Source organism: Syngnathoides biaculeatus, chromosome 1 (genome assembly GCF_019802595.1).
Source record: "Syngnathoides biaculeatus isolate LvHL_M chromosome 1, ASM1980259v1, whole genome shotgun sequence".
Classification (NCBI taxonomy): Eukaryota; Metazoa; Chordata; class Actinopteri; order Syngnathiformes; family Syngnathidae; genus Syngnathoides; species Syngnathoides biaculeatus.
The window spans coordinates 5171637-5193582 of NC_084640.1; the positions used below are offsets into that span (position 1 = coordinate 5171637).

General features: G+C 43.0%; 1 protein-coding gene across 3 annotated transcripts in view; it reads right to left on the reverse strand.

The window, feature by feature from the left end:
• Nucleotides 1-7445: 7445 nt before the first annotated feature.
• The window catches only part of LOC133510966 (uncharacterized), a 79542-nt gene continuing 65041 nt past the window's right edge, over nt 7446-21946 (reverse strand). For all 3 annotated transcript variants that reach the window (XR_009797797.1, XR_009797823.1, XR_009797790.1), the window contains 3 exons: nt 8598-8655; nt 8420-8504; nt 7446-7650 (listed from right to left, as the gene is read on the reverse strand). The gene's annotated coding sequence lies outside the window, so the exon portion shown is untranslated. The remainder of the gene's footprint in view (nt 7651-8419; nt 8505-8597; nt 8656-21946) is intronic.

Consider the following 21946-nt stretch of genomic DNA (forward strand, 5'->3'; position numbering starts at 1 on the left):
ACGTGGCATGGCCATCACAATCCCAAAACCTTAATCCAAGCGAGAATTTCTGGGGTGACATCAAAAATCGGTCAGTCGACCATGGCGTTTATTAGATAGGACAAAGCCCACATTTTAGCGAATTTGAAGGGTTTAGCACATCTGATACAGTGATCATGAAGCAACTTTTTTCGTGAAGAAAAAAAAACAAAGCAAAGTTCTTTGATCATTGCCAAGATGGAAAGATTAGTTACGTTAGTAATCTAGGATCAGCCTTATGTTCATTAAGGGAAAGGCCCGGCATATTTTCCTAACTTTGAAAGAAGCAGAAATGTAAGGACGCTGAGGAAGAATTTACTGCGAGCCAGGGCAACCTGCACATACTTCCTAAGTAATTGCTACGCACAGCCTCCCCTCATTCTTTGCCATCCATCTCTTGCAGTAATGGAACAATGAAGAAAATAAGTATTTGAACACCCTGTTATATTGCAAGTTTTCACACTTGGAAATCATGGAGGGGTGTTTATCATAGGTTCATGTCCACTGTGAGAGAGATCATCTAAAAAGAAAAATCCAGAAATCACAATGTATGATTTTTTAAACAGTTTATTTGTGTGATACAGCTGAAAATAAGTATTTGAACACCTGTCAATCAGCTAGAATTCCGACCCTCAAAGACCTGTTAGTCCGCCTTTTATAGTCCACCTCCACTCTATGTATTACCCTGAATCAGATGCACCTGTGTGAGGTCATTAGCTACATAAAGACACCTGTCCACCCCAGACAATCAGTAAGACTTCTAACTTGGCCAAGACCAAAGAGCTGTCCAAAGACGGCAGAGACAAAATTGTACAACTCCACATGAGTAGAAAGGACTACGGAGAAATTTCCAAGCATCTTGGTGAACAAAAGTTCCACTGTTTGAGCAATCATGAGAAAATGTAAGAAGTTAAACTTTACGGTAAATCTTAATCGGAGTGGAGCCCCATGCAAGATTTCACCTCGTGGGGTCTCAATGATCCTTAGAAAGGTGAGGAATCAGCCCAGGACTACACGACAGGACTTGGTCAATGACCTGAAAAGATCTGGGACCACCGTTTCCAAGGTGACTGTTGGTAATACACTAACACTTCATTGACATTGAAATCATGCATGGCACGAAAGGGTTCCCTGTTTAAACCAGCACATGTCAAGCCCCGTCTTAAGTTTGCCAATGACCATTTGGATGATACAGAGGAGTCATGGGAGAATAGAACTTTATGGTCATAATTCCACTAACCGTGTTTGGTGGAAAACGAATGATGAGTTCCATCCCAAGAACTACTACTGTGAAGCATGGGTGTGGTAGCATCATGCTTTGGGTGTGTTTTTCTGTACTTGGGACAGGAAGACTGTACTGTATTAAGGAAAGGATGACCACGGCCATGCATTGTAACATTTTTGGGAACAACCTTTTTTCCTCAGTCAAAGAATTGAAGCTTGGTCGTGGCTGGGTCTTTCAACATGACAATGACCCGAAGCACACAGCCAGGCAAACCAAGGAGTGGCTCCATAAGAAGCATATCAAGGTTCTGGCGAGGTCTAGCCAGTCTCCAGACCTAAACCCAATAGAAAGTCTTTGGAGGGAATTGAAACATTCTCAGCGATAGCCCAGAAACCTGTCTAATCTAGAGAAGATCTGTGTGGAGGAGATCTCCTCGTCCTTTGGGGTTGGCCCTCCCCCTGCACTGGGGGCGGCCCCTTTTGTCCCGCCTCCCTGCACCTGTCAGGGCCCTGGCCCCTTGACTCAATGGACTGTGCAGCCCTGTGCAGTCCGCTAAGGTCGAGCCATCGTCCCTCCACGGCACAGGGATTTTGACTGTAGGTGAATTCTGGGGAGGCTTGTGTGGTGCTTTACATAATTCACCTACGGGACGTCGAGTTAGGTTACGAGGTTCTGCACAGACGTGATTGGTGGTTACACTTCCGGTGTTAGTGTGTTAGAGAGTTCCCGCCGTAATAGGTTCACTCTGTTGATGTCTGCATTAAAACGAAGTTTGCTCCTGTGTTCAACACTACACTACAGTAACATTCCTCACTTGGAGAATCTTCTGCTGGAGGCCCTGGTGGTGTATATAGCTGAGTTTTTTATCTTTTAAGATGAGGTGTTGTTTGGGGGTCGTCACAGCGTGTCGTCTTTTTCAATCTAAGCCTATCTCGTGTTCTTCTTCTCTAACACCCACTGTCCACATGGCCTCCTTCACAACATCCATCAACCCTTTCTTTGGTCTTCCTCTCGCTCTTTTGGCTGGCAGCTCCATCTTCAGCACCCTTCTCCCAACATAATCACTCTCTCATCTCCAAAATATTTAAAATCTGTCAACATTATGGTATAGATTTATATTTTGGATATTTGAGACAAACATTTTCAACAGTACCAGTTTCTAGTTAAATCTTTATTTATTAAAACCTTGTGCTGCATAAAAAAAGGTTATTGCAGTACGTACGTAATTAACATTCCTCACTCAGAGATTCTTCTGCTGGAGGTGCTGACGGTGTAACTGAGGTTTTTATCTTTGAGAACAACATGGTGATGGGGAGGTGTCTCTTTCCTTATGCTTCAAAATTCCCCTGTACAAATATGACCAGCATTGTTGTCAACGGAGGAAACCTCCCCATACAGAGGTACGCTTCTGTGGCTGTAACGCTTTTGAAATTTTTAAAATTAAACCTTTAATTGCCAAAAAGCCTCATCCTCGGTTTGGTGAATCGCTCATTGCAACTTGAGGTTTGTCAACACTTTCATCAGCCTCTTCATCATCGTCACCAGCCTGTTTTTCTGCAATCCACTATCCACAAAGCTAATGCAGCTTCCATTTGTACAATCCTCTTATTTCACGGAGTCACCAGATGTTTCGCTTCTTTAATAAAAGTTATTGAAGCTATTTTATGAACGTTTTCCACATCATTCTTTATGTAACGCACCATGGATTTATTCACGCCATAATGGCATGCCACAACACGTAACTTCTGCCGTCTTTGATGATATCCAAGTTTTACTTTCTTGCTGATGGTCATCATTTTCCTTATCCTCTTCTTCCTGGGTGATTCGGAGAAAACGTTCGCATCATCACAGCACTTTGGCAGCATTGTGAGCAAGAGAGGTTATCACACAGTCAACAGCAAAGAAAATGGCGGAAAGGAAAGATAAGGGAAAGGGTGGAATGGAAGTTGCTCAGTGAGGCTTCAACGATGCGCAGCCAATCAGATCACAAGATAAATCCACACGTTCTCATTGGTCGATCTCGTGGCAGGGAGCAATCACGCACCTTCTGTCGATCTATCTTCCCGCAATATGCCAATATGGCTGCATTTTTTTGTATTTTTTTTTTTTTTTTTTGGGAGGGTGGGCATGAAAAAAAAACAAAGCTCTGAAGTCTGAAAAAGTGAGGCGTGAAGTAACGAGGAAACCCTGTATTTGTTTATTGAAAAGGATCCCCAATAGTTTGTGCTACATCGGTTTCCCAATCATCCTGGGTGTCAGGTTAAAAAGCCTGACTCTATTAAAAGAACGCGAACAGACAAGGCTTCAAGTTTGACTTGCTGCAAGGGGAGCGACACGACTTCCCTGCTTCCAAACAACTCCAACTTGTGTCTCCTTGCAGCTTCCTTTTATTTAGTGAATCACATGATGAGTGTGTGTGAGTGTGTCTGACTGTTTGATTGTTTACATCTGTTAGATTGATTACATCAAGTTAGATTGATTACATCAACACAATGAGCTTGGTGGTGATGTGTAACCAACTACAGGGTTATTCATTGTTTCAGTATTTATAATACAGTACATGCTGGGAGCGCTTATTCGTCCGCTTTACAATTGACAATTTACAAGATGGCGGTGTGCACAGGTGCAGCATCTCTTAGCTTGTAGCTATTTTCTCTTTTTAGTTATTTTGGATTTATTTGTTGTTTTCTGTAAAGCCACGGTCACATCTATCTTCCAAGATCTGATTGATCTGTGACTGAACCATAACTTAGCAATCACATAAGTATATCAAAAGTAAAACAATATTCTGGAGGACTTCACGAGACCACAGGGATCACCGTGGATAACTGGTATCAGCAAGCGATGGAGAAGGCAGAGGCAGCGTTAACAAAAGTGAGGACGTCAGTCGGGCCTGCCTGCTAAGCTAAGGGAACAACCTCACAGACCAACGCTTCCAAGTATCCTTTCAACGAACACGAGATCCAGGACCCACAAAATGGACGAATTGGAATTACCACTTCCCACGAGCAGTTTTGTCCAGAAATGCAGTGTTATTTTCATCACGGAGACGTGGCTACATCTGCAAATCCCAGATTTTACAGTTTCGCGAGCGGACAGTAGGCTACATCGGCAGGACAGAACTCAAGTCTCCAGTAGGAGCAGAGTGGGAGGGCTTTGTGTTTACGTGCACAACGACTGGTCTTCAAACAGCAGGATCATCAACACCCACTTCTGCCACGATTTAGAGGTGTGATGTTATAGCTTAGATAGAATAATGACTACATTACCCGGCATGCTCATTAGCCGGATATAGAGGACATACAATAGCCGGAAGTCACCCAAAAGTAAAGAGAGAATCCTTGAAATACGTCTCGTCTATTTGTGATATCAGGTAACAAAACAACACATGGCTTCAGAAGTGGCCGTGAGCAGCTTCGAAAGGAAGGTTTGCCATGGGTGAGGAACCACAAGAGAGAGAGAGGCAGCAAAAAGAAGAGTCTCCAGTGGCGTGATTGAGACGTATTAGCAATAGAACGTGAAAAAAAAATTGCAGCAGTGTGTGATGGCTACAGACAGCTGAAAAGTGAAGCATAAGACAGAAAAAAGAAAAAGGATTCCATTCCCTAATGAGAAACTATTCAACAAAAGAAAAAGCTGTGGAGTTCAGGTAACTTACCTCACCTCTGAGCATGGATAAGCTAAATCAACCTAGCGCCATGGAGCTTACTGGTAATCTTGCAGATAACTGGAAACGTATTAAGCAAAGATTTAAGAGATACTTGGCAGCAATAAGATGAGAAACTGAAAGTTCAAATTCTTTTACATGTCATAGGGGAAGATGCCTTGTATATATACAATAGTTTTCAACTCAATGAAACTAATGTGACTTTGGCACAGCTAATGGCAAGGTTTGAGGAATCCTTTTTACAAAGACAAAATGTGACCTTTAAGAGGTACAAGTTTTTCACACATGAGCAAAAGGAAGGAATTCCTTTTGACCAGTACTTGGCAGAACTTCACACAAATAACTAAAACTAAAATAAATAACTCAAGAGACTAAACCACTCCTGAGATGCCGCAACACCGCCTTCGGGTCAGGGGACAAGGCACAGTACAGCGCTGCCAGTGCTGACTTAAAGAGAGGCATCAGAGTGGCTAAGGCGGCCTACAAAAGAAATATTGAGGAGTGCTTTGCAGAAAATAACTAAAAAAAACATGTGGGAGGGATTACAACACATCACAAACAAAAACAGAAATAACCAGATGTGTGCCGGAAACACAGACGCCTCGCTGGTAGAAGAACTAAACCACTTCTTTGCCCATTTTGAGACGGACAGATCAAATTCAAAATGATCACAACCAGCATCCATCAGTAGCACACTAACGCTACAGGAACATGAAGTGAGATATGTGTTCAAGGACCGTTAACACCAAGAAAGCTGCAGGCCCAGATGGAGTGCCTGGGAAAGTACTGAAAGCCTGTACCAATCAGTTGACCTGCGTTTTCACTAAAATCTCTAACAGCTCCCTACAACTATCAACCACTCCCTCTTGCATGAAACCTGCAACAATCATCCCCATCACAAAAAAATCAGCCATTGACAGTCTTAATGATTACAGGCCTGTTGCACTCACACTTGTGATCATGAAGTGCTTTGAGAGGCTAGTTCCACACCACATAAGGGTCTCACTCCCTCCCTCACTCGACCCCCACCAGTTTGCCTACAGAGGAAACCAGTCCACCGAGGATGCTATTGCAATAACTTTTCACACTGCACTGAGCCACCTGGAACACCAAGGGAACTGTGTCTGGAGGCTTTTCGTAGACTTAAGCTCAGCCTTTAATACCATCATCCCAGGTGTTTTGGTTGACACACTCTCTCTCCTTGGACTATCACCCTCCATCTTCTGGATTAAAGACTTCCTCACAAACCGTCCACAGTCTGTCAAACTTGGGCAACACCTCTCTCCCTCATCCACCCCCCACCCCCTCTCTCAAAGTTGTGTACTGAGCCCTCTGCTATACTCTCTGTACATATATGACGGGAGACTAGAGCATCCCAGCAACTCCATTATCAAGTTTGATGATGATAGCACTGTGATCAGGCTCATCTAAAAAAGAGATGAGTCTGCCTAAAGGGATGAGATTGTAAAACGGTCAAAGTGGTGTACAGCGAACAACCTTACATTGAACACCACAAAGATGGGAGATGAAGGAAATCTTCCCTGACTTTTGGAAGTGGGGCATGGACCTGGTCCCACTGCTTATCAATGGGGAGTGTGTGGAGAGGGTCCACTCCTTAAAAATTCTGGGAGTCTACATCACAGGCAAACTCACCTGGACTGCAAATACCACAGCGGTGGTGAAAAAGGCCTAGGATGACTCCACTTCCTAAGAGTGTTCAGGAAGAACAACTTGGAAGCTAAGCTGCTGCTGGCTTTCTACAGAACCACCGTGGAGTGCATCCTCAAATACTGCATCATAGTGTGGTATGCTGGGTGTACAGCAGCGGACTTGAAAGGTCTGCAAAGAGTGATCAACAGCGCCCAGAATATCACTGGCTGTACTCTGCCATCCTGAAGGGACATTACCAACTCCCGCTATCACAGCAAAGCTACTAACATTATAAATTACTCTTCCCATCCGGGTTACCACCTGTTTAACCTGCTGCCATCTGGCAGGCGGTACAGGTCCCACAAAACACAGACAATCAGATTCAAAGACAGACACCTTTCTCCTAGTGCCATGAACTCCTTGAACATAAAACACTAAACGCAACAATACGGAGATGAAAAATTATGCAACTTCACTTCTTGTTTGCTTTTGTTGGTTTTAATAATCTTACCTAGGCCTGGACAGGGGGAATAATACTGATTAATACACTTTATTTATTTATTTATTTGTTTGTTTATTTATTTATTTATTCTAGGTTTTTTTTAACAATAACTGTACCTTGATGTGTTTATTTATGATATTTTTACCCAAGATGATCTTCTATTTGTATTCTATTTTATCCACACATGCACCTTGTGGAGAAACACTTGTTATTTTGTTGTTTGCACAGTTCATATAATGACAATAAAGGCTTTTGATTTGATTTGATCTGATTTTATTTGATTGACAAGTGAACAACATTAACACAAAAGGCACCACTTATGAATGTAATGAGATATGAAATCAAATACAATGTACTGTTAAAATTAAAAATGTATCAGCTGCTTAAGCAAAAGCTCCCAGATAAAAAGATCATGAAATGTATGTAATGAAACCAAATAGAAATAAATTGGGTGGTACGGTGGATCAGCTGCTTCAGCGTTGACCTCACAGATTTGAGGACCTGGGTTCGATTCCGGCCTCACCTGTGTGGAGTTTGCATGTTCTCCCCGTGCCTGCGTGAGTTTTCTCCAGGCACTCCGGTTTCCTCCTACATCCCAAAAACATGCAACATTAATTGGACACTCTAATTTGCCCATAAGTGTGATTGAGAGTGCGAATGGTTGTTCGTTTGTATGTGCCCTGCGATTGGCTGGCAACCAGTTTAGGGTGTACCCCACCTCCTGCCCCGTGGGGATAAGCGTCAAAAGAAAATGGATGGATGGATCGAAATAAATTGAAATAATTTAAGTAAAACAAAACAATAACCAGACATTAACAGCCACCACCATGCTTTGCTGTTGGGACTCTTTTGAACATTTGATGAGCAGTGCCTGGTTTTCTCCACATATAACGCTTAAAATTAAGGCCAAAAAGTCCTATTTTTTGTCTCATCTAGCTATCTTTGGTCTCATCCAGCCATAAAATTTATTTCTCACCATCTTGGAGTCCTTGAGGTGGTTTTTTTGTTTTTGTTTTTGTTTTTTTTTTTTTTGGGGGGGGGGCAAAGTCCATGTAGGCGTTCATCTGTCTTGCACTGGGGAGAGGCTTCTGTCGGGGCACTCTTTCATTTTCCTGGGTTGGGTGGGGTGAGGGGAGTTGGTCAAAATCTTCCATGACTGGCAGGCTAAAAAGCTGATCCAGTCATGGAAGGTGTTGACCAGCTCCCCTCATCCCACCCAACCTAGCAAAATGAAATCCTGGGCTGGAGAGTGGGATTTAGCTTCTTGGTTTGAAGCCAAGCAGGGAATTGCATGAGTGGCTATCGCTGCCAGCTACACCAAAACACAGCGACACTTCCCGTCTTATCTGCTACTCACCATCATGCTGCTGCAGCTACCTCGTGGTGCATAAACAATATTTCCTCGAGCGTCATCCTCAAACCCTCCCTGGAGATTTATCTGGCTGTTGAAGTAGAAAATGAATATTTTACACTTCACTTGCCTGATCAATTACCTACAAGCTGTTGCTGTATTTTGTGGTTGGTCAGAGACAGACCTTGTAGTTAGTAATCGAAAGGTCCAAATGGCGCATTCTCTTCAAAACATCGGCAACACTAAACAAATAAAAGACACAATGAATGGCATGTTCCCAGATGAGTTGGGCTATTTTGTGTTAATAAATCTCTGGAATACAAAACAAATAAAATTTTTGGAGGATATTAATTTAGGTAGATTTCTAACAATTATGGCACACTGGGCTGATTAGGTGTTGCATAGTACTCACTGATCTGAAAAATTGAGTATTTACAAAACAAGTGTGGCAACAGTGCTCACTGCCTCATAGCTTATGCTATCTTCAAGAATTTGACTCTTCAAGTAATATTGACAAATTGCACGTTGATGATTGTCAAATCTAGTTTTGCTCCTGATTTACTGGGATGTGTTTGTTTCCATTGAGGCATAGGGTGTTTTATTGAGTAATTTTGAAATACTGTCCACATTTTAACAGTAGGTCATAAATTGACTTTGTTTTGACTTTTGTGTTTCAGCAAGTAAAGTTGCATGAGGCTTGTGTGGCTTAATAAGGATTTTCTAATTAAATACATGAATATACAAATCAACAACTAATAATGTTACTTCTAGGTGAGAACAATTAATAACTAATCTGGACTTTGATCTCTTTCAAACATAGTCAACAGAAAAAAGAGGATTTTTTTTCCTTTGAAGGCAAATTAGTGAAGTGTTTGATTGTTTCTCAGAAACATCAATTGTCCTGCAATCAATGGCTTGATTGCAGCAGAGACCAGAGACTGGGTTTTGATAATGAAGCACTATTCATCAAGGGGACATTCAAACCTGACAATTCCTGAATGCTGCAATCATGTGATGATCACAGCCACAACTACATTGAAAAGCTTGAAGTGTGACCCTTTGTGTGAAATTTTATTTGGCAAACAACAAAAAATTGGAACCTTTGAGAGAGTAAAATATCAAGATTGAACAAAACAGTTCAAATCAAGAATGTTGCTCAGTGTGTGGTGGCCCTTCAGGCTTGTAGCTACAATATCGGGGGCACCTATACATTCATGCCATTTCTATTGTAATTGAGTTCTTGCTCCAACAAAGAAGATCGTTGACAAAAAGCATCTACCTTGACTCTAGACACTGTATTTCCATCCATCCATCCATCCATCCATCCATTTTCTCCCACTTATCCGGGAGGCAGTAGCATCAATAGGGACGCCCAGACTTCACTTTCCCAGCCACTTCATGGAGCTCTTTTGTAGGTGGCCCGCTGTTCTGCTCCACTGTTCAACACCCAGACTGAAAACCACACGGCTCCTCCCAAACCTGAGATTCGACTTCCTTGTGGACCCTCCTCTCCAGCAGACCTGAATAGATCTTACTGAGGAGGCTGAGGAGTGTCATCCTCTGTAGTTGAAACATACCCTCTGGTCCCCTTCTTAAAAAAGAGGGACCACAATCCCAGTTTGTCAATCCAGAAGCACTGTCCCCGATGTCAATTTTGCAGAGGCATGGTCAACTTCCAGATCCTCAATGAATCTCATCCACCCATGGGGCATTGCCACAGAGGAGCTTTTCAACCCCCTCGGTGCCTCAGAGACCCCAGACTCAGCATCCTCATGTGAATCCATATCAGCGGAATTGGGCAATTTTTCAAAGTATTCTCCCTCCAACTCACAATGTTCTGGATGGTGGACCAAAATTTACTCAAAGCCATCTTTCTCCATGCCCTCACTGAACTCCTCCCATTCCTGACTTTTTGCTTTAGTAACCACTAAACGTGCATTGTGTTTGGCTACCCATGAGTCCTCCATACCCAAAAAGACCTAACAGGAGTCCTTCATCAGCTTGACAGAATCCACCACCAGCCATAGTTCTGGTTGGCCACCTCAGCAATGGAGGCAGAGTACATGAGCCACTCAAACTCAATTCTAATTACCAGGTCAGAATTTGATACTGGTGACCAAAAAACTGTAGAGAAGACCTGCAACAATCAATAGGCTGTCTTGAATCCATACCATCTGACTTTTTAAAAGCTATTTCAAAGTCTTTGCATGCTGATTAGCAGCAAATTAAGTTTTAGTCTTTTTTCTTTTTTTTTTTTTTGTTTGGCATGCCGTCTCGCGATCGACCAAAACTGCAATTGTGATTGACGCATTGAGCACCCCTGATCTATGGGGTCACTCAAGGATCAGTTTTTGGACCCCTCATGTTCATCTCGTGTATGCTACCCTTGGGTCAAATACTTTTTGACTTTCATAGACCATGCAGATGGCCCATTTATATTTAGCAGTGTCTCCAGATGACCACAGTTTAATTGAGGTGTTGTGTCACTGTCTAAAACAGAAATAATTGGATGAGCCAAAATGTTCTTCAACTAAATGCCATCCAAAATGAGATGATTATTTTTCACAATAAAGAAAAGAGGATTGTTGTTAGTAAATACCTGGACTGGCTATATTCAAAAAGAAAGATCAAACTCAAAACTTTGGTGTTCTGATAGACCTGACTTTTCACAGTCATATCAAAGCAATTAATAAAACTGCTTTTTACCACTGAAGAACATATCCGGAGTGAAGGCTTGCATGTGTCTTGACTATTGTAATGGTTTTCTGACTGTAATCCTCAAAAAGAGCATTAATCAGCTCCAGCTCATTCAAAATATGCCACCCTGGGTTCCGACTCGTTACAAAGAAATCATATCACTCTAATACCAATGTCTTATATTTTCAAGTTCTGCTACAGGTTTAAAAATCACGAAACGGTTTAAGTCCTGAATAAATAAAATAAATGCTAATGCAATATAAACTCAGTAGAGCTCTGAGATCAACAGACTCAGGTCAAATAATGGAGCACAGAATCCAAAGCAAACATGGTGAGGCAACATTTAGCTATTAAACTGCACACAAATGGGATAAGTTGCCGACAGAAGTGATGTCAGCTCAAATGTGAATGTTTTTAAATCCAGGTTAAAAACTCATCTTTTTTTCCTCATGATTTTTAAAATGCCACTGACATCAAAAACATGAAAATTAGTATGTTTACCAAAAAAAAAAAAAAAAAAAAACGGCCAGAATAGAATCATCCGTTTGTTCACAGCACGTCAGAATGTTGCCGTATATAGATTTTTTCATCTCCCGCCATGAAAATTCTGTGGACTCTGTGGGATTGAAGAAGGAGCCAAAAGTGACGTATTAATGCATAAAACTTCAGCTGCAGAGTCGAGTGTATTTACCTCTTATACAGGCAAGAAATTAGCTGTTTTTTCTTCGTTTTTGCTAAAATGCCTGTGGTGCTGGATTTTGCTTGAATATTCGAAAGGATCGATTCACTCTTCACATGATTCCAAACGACCCAATTTGTCATGAAAAATGGATTGCACAGGTGTAAAGGACAAGAGTTTTGTGGGTTTTAAATGACAGGTGTGTATAGCGCTTGTGCTCATGACGTCACAGTTTGCACGGCACCATATTGCTGGTCGAACCTAGTGCTGGAGGGTTTGTGTGTCCCGATGATCCCAGTAGCTAAGTTGTTTGGACGTGGGTTACCAGGGCCCCCGTCTGGAGCCAGGCCTGGAGGGGCTCCAAGGCGAACATGTGGTGGCTGGTTCTCAGCCCGTTGGGCTTGGCCAGGCACAGCCTGAAAGGGTAAAATGGATACCCCTTCCAATGGGCTCCCCACCTGTGAGACGAGCCATAGGGGTTGGGTACAATGTGAGCTGGGATGTTGTGAGTATGTGGGGAGAATCCTTCGAAAACCTCCCCAATTCTCTTCCACTGTTTACCACGGTGAGAGACACTCAGTAGTGTGCTTGGCTCAGTACCTATACGCTATGGTTCACCCCCGTGACAAGAGGGTAACGTCCCCCTGCTGTCAAGTGGCGGGAAGGATTTTTCTTTTTGTGCTTGTGTACCACACAACAGATCAGTGTACTCCCATTTTTTTGGAGTCGTTGGAGGGGGTATTAGAGAGTGCTCCCACTGGGACTCCATCGTTCTGTTGAGGCACTTCACCTGGAACGGCGTGTTTGGGGAGAACAGCATCCCAATCAAAACCCAATTGGTGTTCTGTTATTGGACTTCTGTGGTCATCACGGATTGTCCATAACAATCACCATGTTCAAGCACAAGGGTGTCCTCATGTGCACTTGGCAACAGGACACCGTAGGTCAGAGTTCAATGACCAACATTGTAATCATGTCATTAGACTTACGGCTGCGTGTCTTGGACACTTACGTGGCGGTAAGGGTGGAGCTTTCAACTGATCAACACCTGGTGGAGATTTGGCTCCGATGATGGGGGAAAATGCCAGTCCGACATGGCAGACCCAAAGGTATTGTGAGGGTCTGCTGGGAAGGGCTGGATGAATCTCCTCTCAAAAGGAGTTTCAACTCCCACCTCCAATAGAGCATTGCTCATGTTCCGGGGGGGACATCGGCAGCAGAAGATGTTCTGCGCCTCCATTACTGAGGCTTCATCTCTCGCTAGCCTGGGTAACCCTCGGGATCCCCCCATAAGACCTGGATTAAGTGGCTGGGAGAGGAAAGTCTGGGCGTCTCTCCTTAAGCGACCCACAACTCGACCTTGGATAAGTGTTAGAAGATGGTTGAATGAATGGATGGTAATGCACCTACTACGTTTGAGTGAAGGCCGTTCTTCCTTATTAGGCTCAATTGCATGCATCTGCAAACTCCTCTTCACAACATAACTTCGCCAGAAAGAAAAATCTGCTAATCTTCTCACAATTCCGTATCGCAAGCATCCTCAGATCCTTTCCCAGTGAGTTGATGAAAAATTCTCCATAGCAACAACAACACTGTCACTTTGCTCTTTGCAAAATAGCCCCCTCTCTCAAAAGGACTGGGGTGCTTGGGGAGATAACTATTCAGACAGCTCAAAATCCAAATTTCAGGGGTTAAGGTAGAATGAGAGGCTTTTTGCATTTTAAATAAATGCTAGTCTGAAGTCTTAAGATGAGCTTTATACATTTCTACAGGCACTCCGGTTTCCTCCCACATCCCAAAAACACGCAACATTATTTGGACACTCTAAATTGCCCATAGGTGTGATTTTGAGTGCGGCAGTTTGTCACTGTGTGCTCTGCGATTGGCTGGCAACTAGTTCAGGGTGTACTCTGCCTCCTCCCGTTCACAGCTGGAATAGGCTCAAGCACTCCCGCAACCCTCGTGAGGCTAAGCAACTAAAAAAATTGATGGACTTAGTCTAATGGTATTTTTATTTAAACACAGGAGCATTTTAAATAGGTGCCAGTGTCTGGCAAGACCAAGATCCAATATTTCAATCTGTTCAGGTACTGTAAAAGAAGAAGTTTACAGGTTTATATTCGTAATTGTCAATTTCTTGTTCTAATAACATTGTCCGATCTTTAATAAAACACATCCAAATGTAGAGTATAACTATACACCTGGAACATAGATTAGAGGACACTCTCCACATCTCTGGAGCCCTGTTTAACATCCTGCAGTTTGGCTAAAGAGAAATGATGTTGCAAGCTAACATGGGGTTCCAACTTATGCTGGAACACCTCTCTCCATTGCACAGTCTTATGCAGGGATCCAGTTTAACTTCAGCTCTGCACTGACAACCATGACGCCTCTTCTTCAAGTCATACCACAGCCATCACCCTCATTAATGACAGTGATGAGTCTGCATGGGAACTAGAGCAGCTAGTACTCTGGTTCAGCCGCTACAACCTGGAGCTAAACGTGCTCAAGACTGGACTGGGTACAGTTAAGCAAATGCTTAAACTGCTCCTGACATTGTCCAATTGCTCTGTGTCAGCAGTCGAGACCTTCAAGTTCCTGGAACTGCAATCTCTCAGGACTTGAAAAAGAAGACCAAAGTCAATCAAATCAACTCCATCCTCAAAAAAGCCCAGGCAAGGATAGACTGCATATCCTGGGAACACAAGACCTGTTTAGGCAGTTCTATATCGCAGTCATTGCCTCAATTGTTTGTCCACCCATCACAGTGTGATTTAGTGCTGCAACAAAAAAAGGATCAGATTGTAACAGGCAGTTAAGGCTGCCGAGTGATTCATTGGAACCAACTGTGTGCTCTGGAGGACCTGAGCACTGCAAAACAAAGAGAATCGCAATCATAATTCTCTTCGACTTATCACGTCCTAAACAACACTACTTAGCTCATTCTTTATGGCTAAGGTGCTCTTGAACAATGCACATCAAAATCAAAGGACAATCTAAGAGCTTCTTACCCCTTGCCATTAACTACTTAAACATTTGACTCATAATTTCATAGCGACACTTTGCGTTTTTGCACATCTCTGTAGTGAGACGGTGCCCACACTTTTTTGCACCAAGATCTATTTTCCAAGCTGCTACCTTCTCGCGACTTACCAATAGGGGTGGGCATGGGAGGTACTGTATGAGTGTAACGTGATGGGGGAGCGGGGGGGGGGGGTTGTTGGGGTGTGCATCACAGCGACTGCAATGGGGAAAGGTTTGTAAAAAACCCCTTTATGTGCACATCTGCAGTGACACATTGTCAGAAGAGGCCAGGATTGGCCAAATTGAATGTCAATCAATCTACCCCCGCGAGCAATGTATTTGCCACACCTGAATCAAGCGATGAAATGGATCATATACTGACATCTTTTTGTTTTCTTTGGGCAGCCTGTCACACGGTCGATCAAAACAAGGTAGCCGATTGAAGGTTCGATACATTGGCCACCCCTTGTCAAAACCAACGAAACTACAAGAATACTGACATAATTGTTTTTGGCAATAAAAAAAAGGACTGATGTTAGCAAATGGGCAGCACGGTGGATCTGCTGGAAAATGTTGGCCTCACAGTTCTGAGGTCACAGGTTCAATCCCGGACCTGCCTGTGTCGAGTTTACATGTTCTCCCTATGCCTACATGGGTTTTCTCCAGGCACTCTGGTTTCCTCCCATATCACAAACACATTCAACATTAATTGGACACTTTAATTGCCCCTAAGGCATGATTGTGAGTGCAGCTGTTCGTCTCTTTGTGCCCTGAAATTGGCTGTCAACCAGTTTAGGGTGTACCCTGCCTCCTGCCCGTTGATAGCTGGGATAGGCTCCAGCACTCCCATGACCCTCGTGAGGATAAGTGGTAAAAAAATGGATGGATGGATGGATGTTAGTAAATACCTGGGCTCACTATCCTTAAAATACAAAGACCTGTCAGGGGCAGGGCCGGGCTACTGCCCTGTGCGTGGCTGTCTCCAGAAGCAGCTCCTCACCTCTGCCTGGTTGACACTATGTCATGTATTTCAGCCTTGTGTGTTGTGTTATTAGTGGCCAGTTTGTTGTATGAGACTGCATTAGTCTGCGTGTGTATACGAGCTCCTTGGGTATTTGTCCCGTTGTCACGGCCAGTATTCCTGTTCCACCACAGCAAAGTCTCGTTAAGACTTGCTTATGCCTCATAGTTATCTGACCTACAGGTAGTTTTCACATTTTAAGACCTTGCCTTTCGCCCTCACCCTCAAAAATCATGTCGGTACCTTGGAGTCCTGCATTTGAGTCCTACCCTATGTCCCATGCTTGTGACAGAAGGACCCAGTGAACGCAGCCCTTCAATGGCAGTGGGGTGAAGAATTTGCAACTCTTCAAGCGCATCAGGTTGATGAATTTGTTGTCTTCCGTCTCCGTTTCAAGTATCAATTGTAGCGGTGAGCCTACACGATGAATAATTTGGCTTTGCTGGTTGCAGTTCTCGTGGATCGGGCTCAGGAAAACGGATTAATTGACCGGCCGCCGCCTTATTTTTTTGCTCGGCGACGTCCAGCCCGTGGCGTTCACCTCTTGCTCCTGTTTCGTTGGCGCAATGGTCCGGCTAGCCTACAATTTATTACAGTTCAGTATGTGACAAAAGATGTAGGCATCAACACAGATCAATAAACAAGTCTATTACATGGGGGGGGCATTATTTTTGCTCTAATTATTGTTAAGGATATCTCCATTCATCTATCCACTTTCCAAGCCGCTTATCCTCATAAGGATCGTCGAAGTGCTGGCGCCTATCCTAGCTAACTTCAGGCGAAAGGCGGACTACACCCTGAACTGATCGCCAGTATCACATTTTACATTAATTTTTTTATGCCGGCGGCATAGTGGCACGATTGGTTTGAGCATTAGCCTCACAGTTCTGCAGACCAGGGTTCGTATCCCAGCGCTGCTTTTCTGGAGTTTGTATGTTCTCTCCGTGCCTGCGTGGGTTTTCTCCGGGGACTCTGGTTTCCTCACACATCCCAAAACATGCAGTAAATCAAGACTCGATATTGCCTCTATGTGTGAATATGAGTGTGAATGGTTGTTTGGTTCTCTGTGCCGTGGCTGGCGACCAGTTCATGGTGTATCCTGGCATTTGCCTGAAAATGGCAGGGATAAGCAAAGCAAAGCAAATTTATTTGTATAGCACATTTCATACATGAGGTAACTCAATGTGCTTTACATGATTAAAGGCATTTGAAGATAAAGAGATAAAACATTTAATATGGGATGAGAACAATAAATATGACGAAAAAATATTTAAAAAAGACAATTAAAACCACATACAGTGCAAGTAATATAATGAAAAAAATGGATATATTCTAAAAAGCATGAGAAAAAAGAAGAGATTTCAACCTGGATATTAAAATATTCATACTTGGGGCTCACCTCACCTCTGTTGGCAACTTATTCTATTTATGTGCAGCATAATAGCTAAATGCTGCTTCACCACATTTGCTTTGTACTGTGCGCACCACTATTTGACCTGAGTCAGTCGATCTCAGAGCTCTACTGGGTTTGTATTCCGTAAGCATTTCTTTCATGTATTCAGAACCAAAATCATTTAGTGATTTAGAGACCAGTAGCAGAACTTTAAAGCTATTCTAAAGATGACTGGAAGTCTATGCAAGGACTTTAGTATTGGAGTTATATGCTGTGACCGCTTTGTTTTGGTCAGACTCTAACTCTGGCGACCTTTGTGAGGATCAGCGTCCCAGAAAATGTATGAATGGAGAGGACAATACAACTGTGGAAAATGCTCCATTAAAACCAAAAATTCTTACAATGTGAACATTGTGACGTTCCAAATGGCAAATCACTTTTCTTTCACAGAAGTAGCAAGTTGAGAGCATCTGATCAGATATTGGAAAAGTAAATGAGGCTTTCTGTATTTGGAGTTATTCCGTGTAAAGAGCTTGAGCAAAGATTCCATAATACTTGTTTCTCATTCAACACACAAAGTGTACAATACATGATTGAATTGAACAATTTAGGTGGGAATGATTTGATCAAAACCGTCTCATGTTTGCAGATTAACAGCTGTAGTTTTTGCTAAAAATTCAGTACACGATAGAAACACTTTCTACATTATCGAACAAAGGATGGAGACCATTCTGATGAGAAATCATCTATCAATGCTTCTTTTTTTCTGTGATACCCAACCAAATTCCTTCCACTTGAATCTGATAAACTCATTTGTCCCATCCTGCTGATAGTGATAGAGAACATTCACGATATTATTACCATTGCAACAGTAAGAGACAAAGAATTGTGAAGAACTGTTTTTTCTTTTCAATTGTATCTTTTATATCTGAAACACTATATACACACAAAGTGTATGTCCAGTCAGAATAAATCACATGAACCAAACCATAGAAAGAATGATGGGCTCTGTCGCAATTCCCTGTAATAACAAAGTAACACTGTAGTATACATGCATTCTCCGCCAACCCAAATGCAAAGAACCCATGGATCTATACATAAAGCGGTTGTGGCTGCAAACATTGATGCAGCACCAATTTTGGGTCCAAAGAACACTTAAGAATAGGTTTCAGAGGTTTCTGATGTATAGGGCTAGGAAGATACATTTTGACTTTTCACTGTTGCAAAAAGGCGCTTAGCCCAAACCCCTTAAGCTAGGTGAAGAGACTAGAAGCCAAGGTGCTACAGGGACAAACCAGCAGAAAGCTACACAGAGCCCAGGAATCCGCTCCATCTGATGTGTGAAGTGGACTCGGGGGATTAGTGACATTGGTAAGAGTGGGAAAATCATGGTTGATGAAACTTTTCACCAGGAAAGGTCCCCCACAGGTTTAATGACCATGACCACAATTAAAAATCTTCTTCAATCTAAAATTATTGCTCTATAAGTTAGATGGACATGTCTTTGTTTAATTTTTCACTTGTAATGTGCCATATCACTTAGATTTGGTCATAGTTCATATTAACTCCACAACCCCTGTTATGAACTCTTTCAAAATACTGCCACTGTGGGAGGAACAAACAGTCAACCAAGGTTATCTCCTCTTCATTATCAAAAACGAACAAATTTTGGGCCGTTAACACTCAGTACGTTCATGTATTTCAAAGGCTTCCTTTAACTACAAGTCACAGACAGTATCACTGGATTTATCAATTTATGGAATGTTAGTATGTCATCATTCCAATCAGGACTGTGTGCTGTTTCCCAACAACAAAGCCTGGACCACCAGTGACTTAATAGACCTTCTTAATCAAACCAAGAGCACGTTTCTGATCTTGTAAAAACAGAATTTAAAAGAATGTAGCACATTATCACTCGCACATAAGCACATAGGATTCACGTGACAGAAATATTTAAACTTTGGGGTTGAAATCCTTCTCACTAGACTGGACTGTTTGGTGTTTTTCTTTTTCCTTTTTTTTTTTTTTTTTTTTTACTATTCAGTTCAGCTACATGGCCATACAGAACAGTGGATCTGTCTGCCTTTTGTTCTACGACTCGATGCCACACACATGGATATTGGAGTCCCCGTAAATGTATTAGCGCAACATCAGATGCAAGCCACTGATATCCAAACAAGAAAGCTCCTTATTATGCACAGATCATTCCACTCCCATGTGCAGCATCTTGAGGCTGTACCAAAAGTGAAGCAAGGGAGAAGAGGACTTGTGACCATTACAGGCACTATCCAGGAGGAAATAACACATCACCAAGAATATGAAGAGTTTGTTTTCAAAACGAGACATAGGCATTTTTTTCATATTTACGAAACTCGCGCCAAAATTATCCATTCGGAGCTGGATAATTTTGGCGCGAGTTTCGTAAATATGAAAAAAAAGCCTATGTCTTGTTTTGAAAACAAACTCTTCATATATTAAGATGGTTTCCAGCGATGCTTCTTCTTCTTCTTTTCCTTTCGGCTTGTCCCGTTAGGGGTCGCCACAGCGTGTCATCTTTTGCCATCTTAGCCTATCTCCTGCATCTTCCTCTCTAACCCCAACTGCCCTCATGTCTTCCCTCACCACATCCATAAACCTTCTCTTTGGTCTTCCTCTCGCTCTTTTGCCTGGGAGCTCCATCCTCAGCATCCTTCTACCAATATACTCACTCTCTCGCCTCTGAACATGTCCAAACCATCGAAGTCTGCTCTCTCGAATCTTGTCTCCAAAACATCCAGCTTTGGCTGTCCCTCGAATGAGCTCATTTCTAATCCTATCCAACCTGGTCACTCCGAGCGAGAACCTCAACATCTTCATTTCTGCCACCTCCAGTTCAGCTTCCTGTTGTTTCTTCAGTGCCACCGTCTCTAATCCGTACATCATGGCCAGCCTCACCACTGTTTTGTAAACTTTGCCCTTCATCCTAGCAGAGACTCTTCTGTCACACAACACACCAGACACCCCTCGCCAGCTGCTCCAACCTGCTTGGACCCGTTTCTTCACTTCCTGACCACACTCTCCATTGCTCTGTATTGTTGACCCCAAGTATTTGAAGTCGTCCACCCTCGCTATCTCTTCTCCCTGTAGCCTCACTCTTCCCCCTCTACTTTTCTCATTCACGCACATATATTCTGTTTTACTTCTGCTAATCTTCATTCCTCTCCTTTCCAGTGCATGTCTCCATCTTTCCAATTGTTCCTCTGCATGCTCCCTGCTTTCACTGCATATGACAATATCATCTGCGAACATCATGGTCCAAGGGGATTCCAGTCTAACCTCATCTGTCAGCCTATCCATTACCACTGCAAACAGGAAGGGGCTCAGAGCTGATCCCTGATGCAGTCCCACCTCCACCTTAAATTCCTCTGTCACACCTAAGGCACACCTCACCATTGTTCTGCTGCCATCATACATGTCCTGTACTATTTTAACATACTTCTCTGCCACACCAGACTTACGCATGCAGTACCACAGTTCCTCTCTTGGTACTCTGTCATAGGCTTTCTCTAGATCCACAAAGACACAATGTAGCTCCTTCTGACCTTCTCTGTACTTTTCCACGAGCATCCTCAAGGCAAATAATGCATCTGTGGTACTCTTTCTAGGCATGAAACCAGACTGTTGCTCGCAGATACTTACTTCTGTCCTGAGTCTAGCCTCCACTACTCTTTCCCATAACTTCATTGTGTGGCTCATCAACTTTATTCCTCTATAGTTCCCACAGCTCTGAACATCCCCTTTGTTCTTAAAAATGGGAACTAGAACACTTTTCCTCCATTCTTCAGGCATCTTTTCGCCCGCTAGTATTCTGTTGAATAAGTTGGTCAAAAACTCCACAGCCATCTCTCCAAATTGCTTCAATACCTCTACCGGTATGTCATCAGGACCAACTGCCTTCCCATTTTTCATCCTTTGTAATGCCTTTCTGACTTCCCCCTTAGTAATCATTTCCACTTCCTGGTCCTTCACTCTTGCCTCTTCAACTCTTCCTTCTCTGTCATTTTCTTCATTCATCAACTTCTCAAAGTATTCTTTCCATCTATTTAGTACACTACCGGCACCAGTCAACACATTTCCATCTCTATCCTTAATCACCCTTACCTGCTGCACATCCTTCCCATCTCTATCCCTCTGTCTGGCCAACCTGTAGAGATCCTTTTCTCCTTCTTTCGTGTCCAACCTGGTGTACATGTCTTCATATGCCTCTTGTTTAGCCTTTGCCACCTCTACCTTTGCCCTACGTCGCATCTCGATGTACTCCTTTCGCCTCTCCTCAGTCCTCTCAGTATCCCACTTCTTCTTCGCTAATCTCTTTCCTTGTATGACTCCCTGTATTTTGGGGTTCCACCACCAAGTCTCCTTCTCCCCTTTCCTACCAGATGACACACCAAGTACTCTCCTGCCTGTCTCTCTGATCACCTTGGCTGTCGTCGTCCAGTCTTCCGGGAGCTTCGGTTGTCCATCGAGAGCCTGTCTCACCTCTTTCCGGAAGGCCGCACAACATTCTTCCTTTCTCAGCTTCCACCACATGGTTCTCTGCTCTACCTTTGTCTTCTTAATCTTCCTACCCACCACCAGAATCATCCTACATACTACCATCCTATGCTGTCGAGCTACACTCTCCCCTACCACTACTTTACAGTCAGTAACCTCCTTCAGATTACATCGTCTGCACAAAAT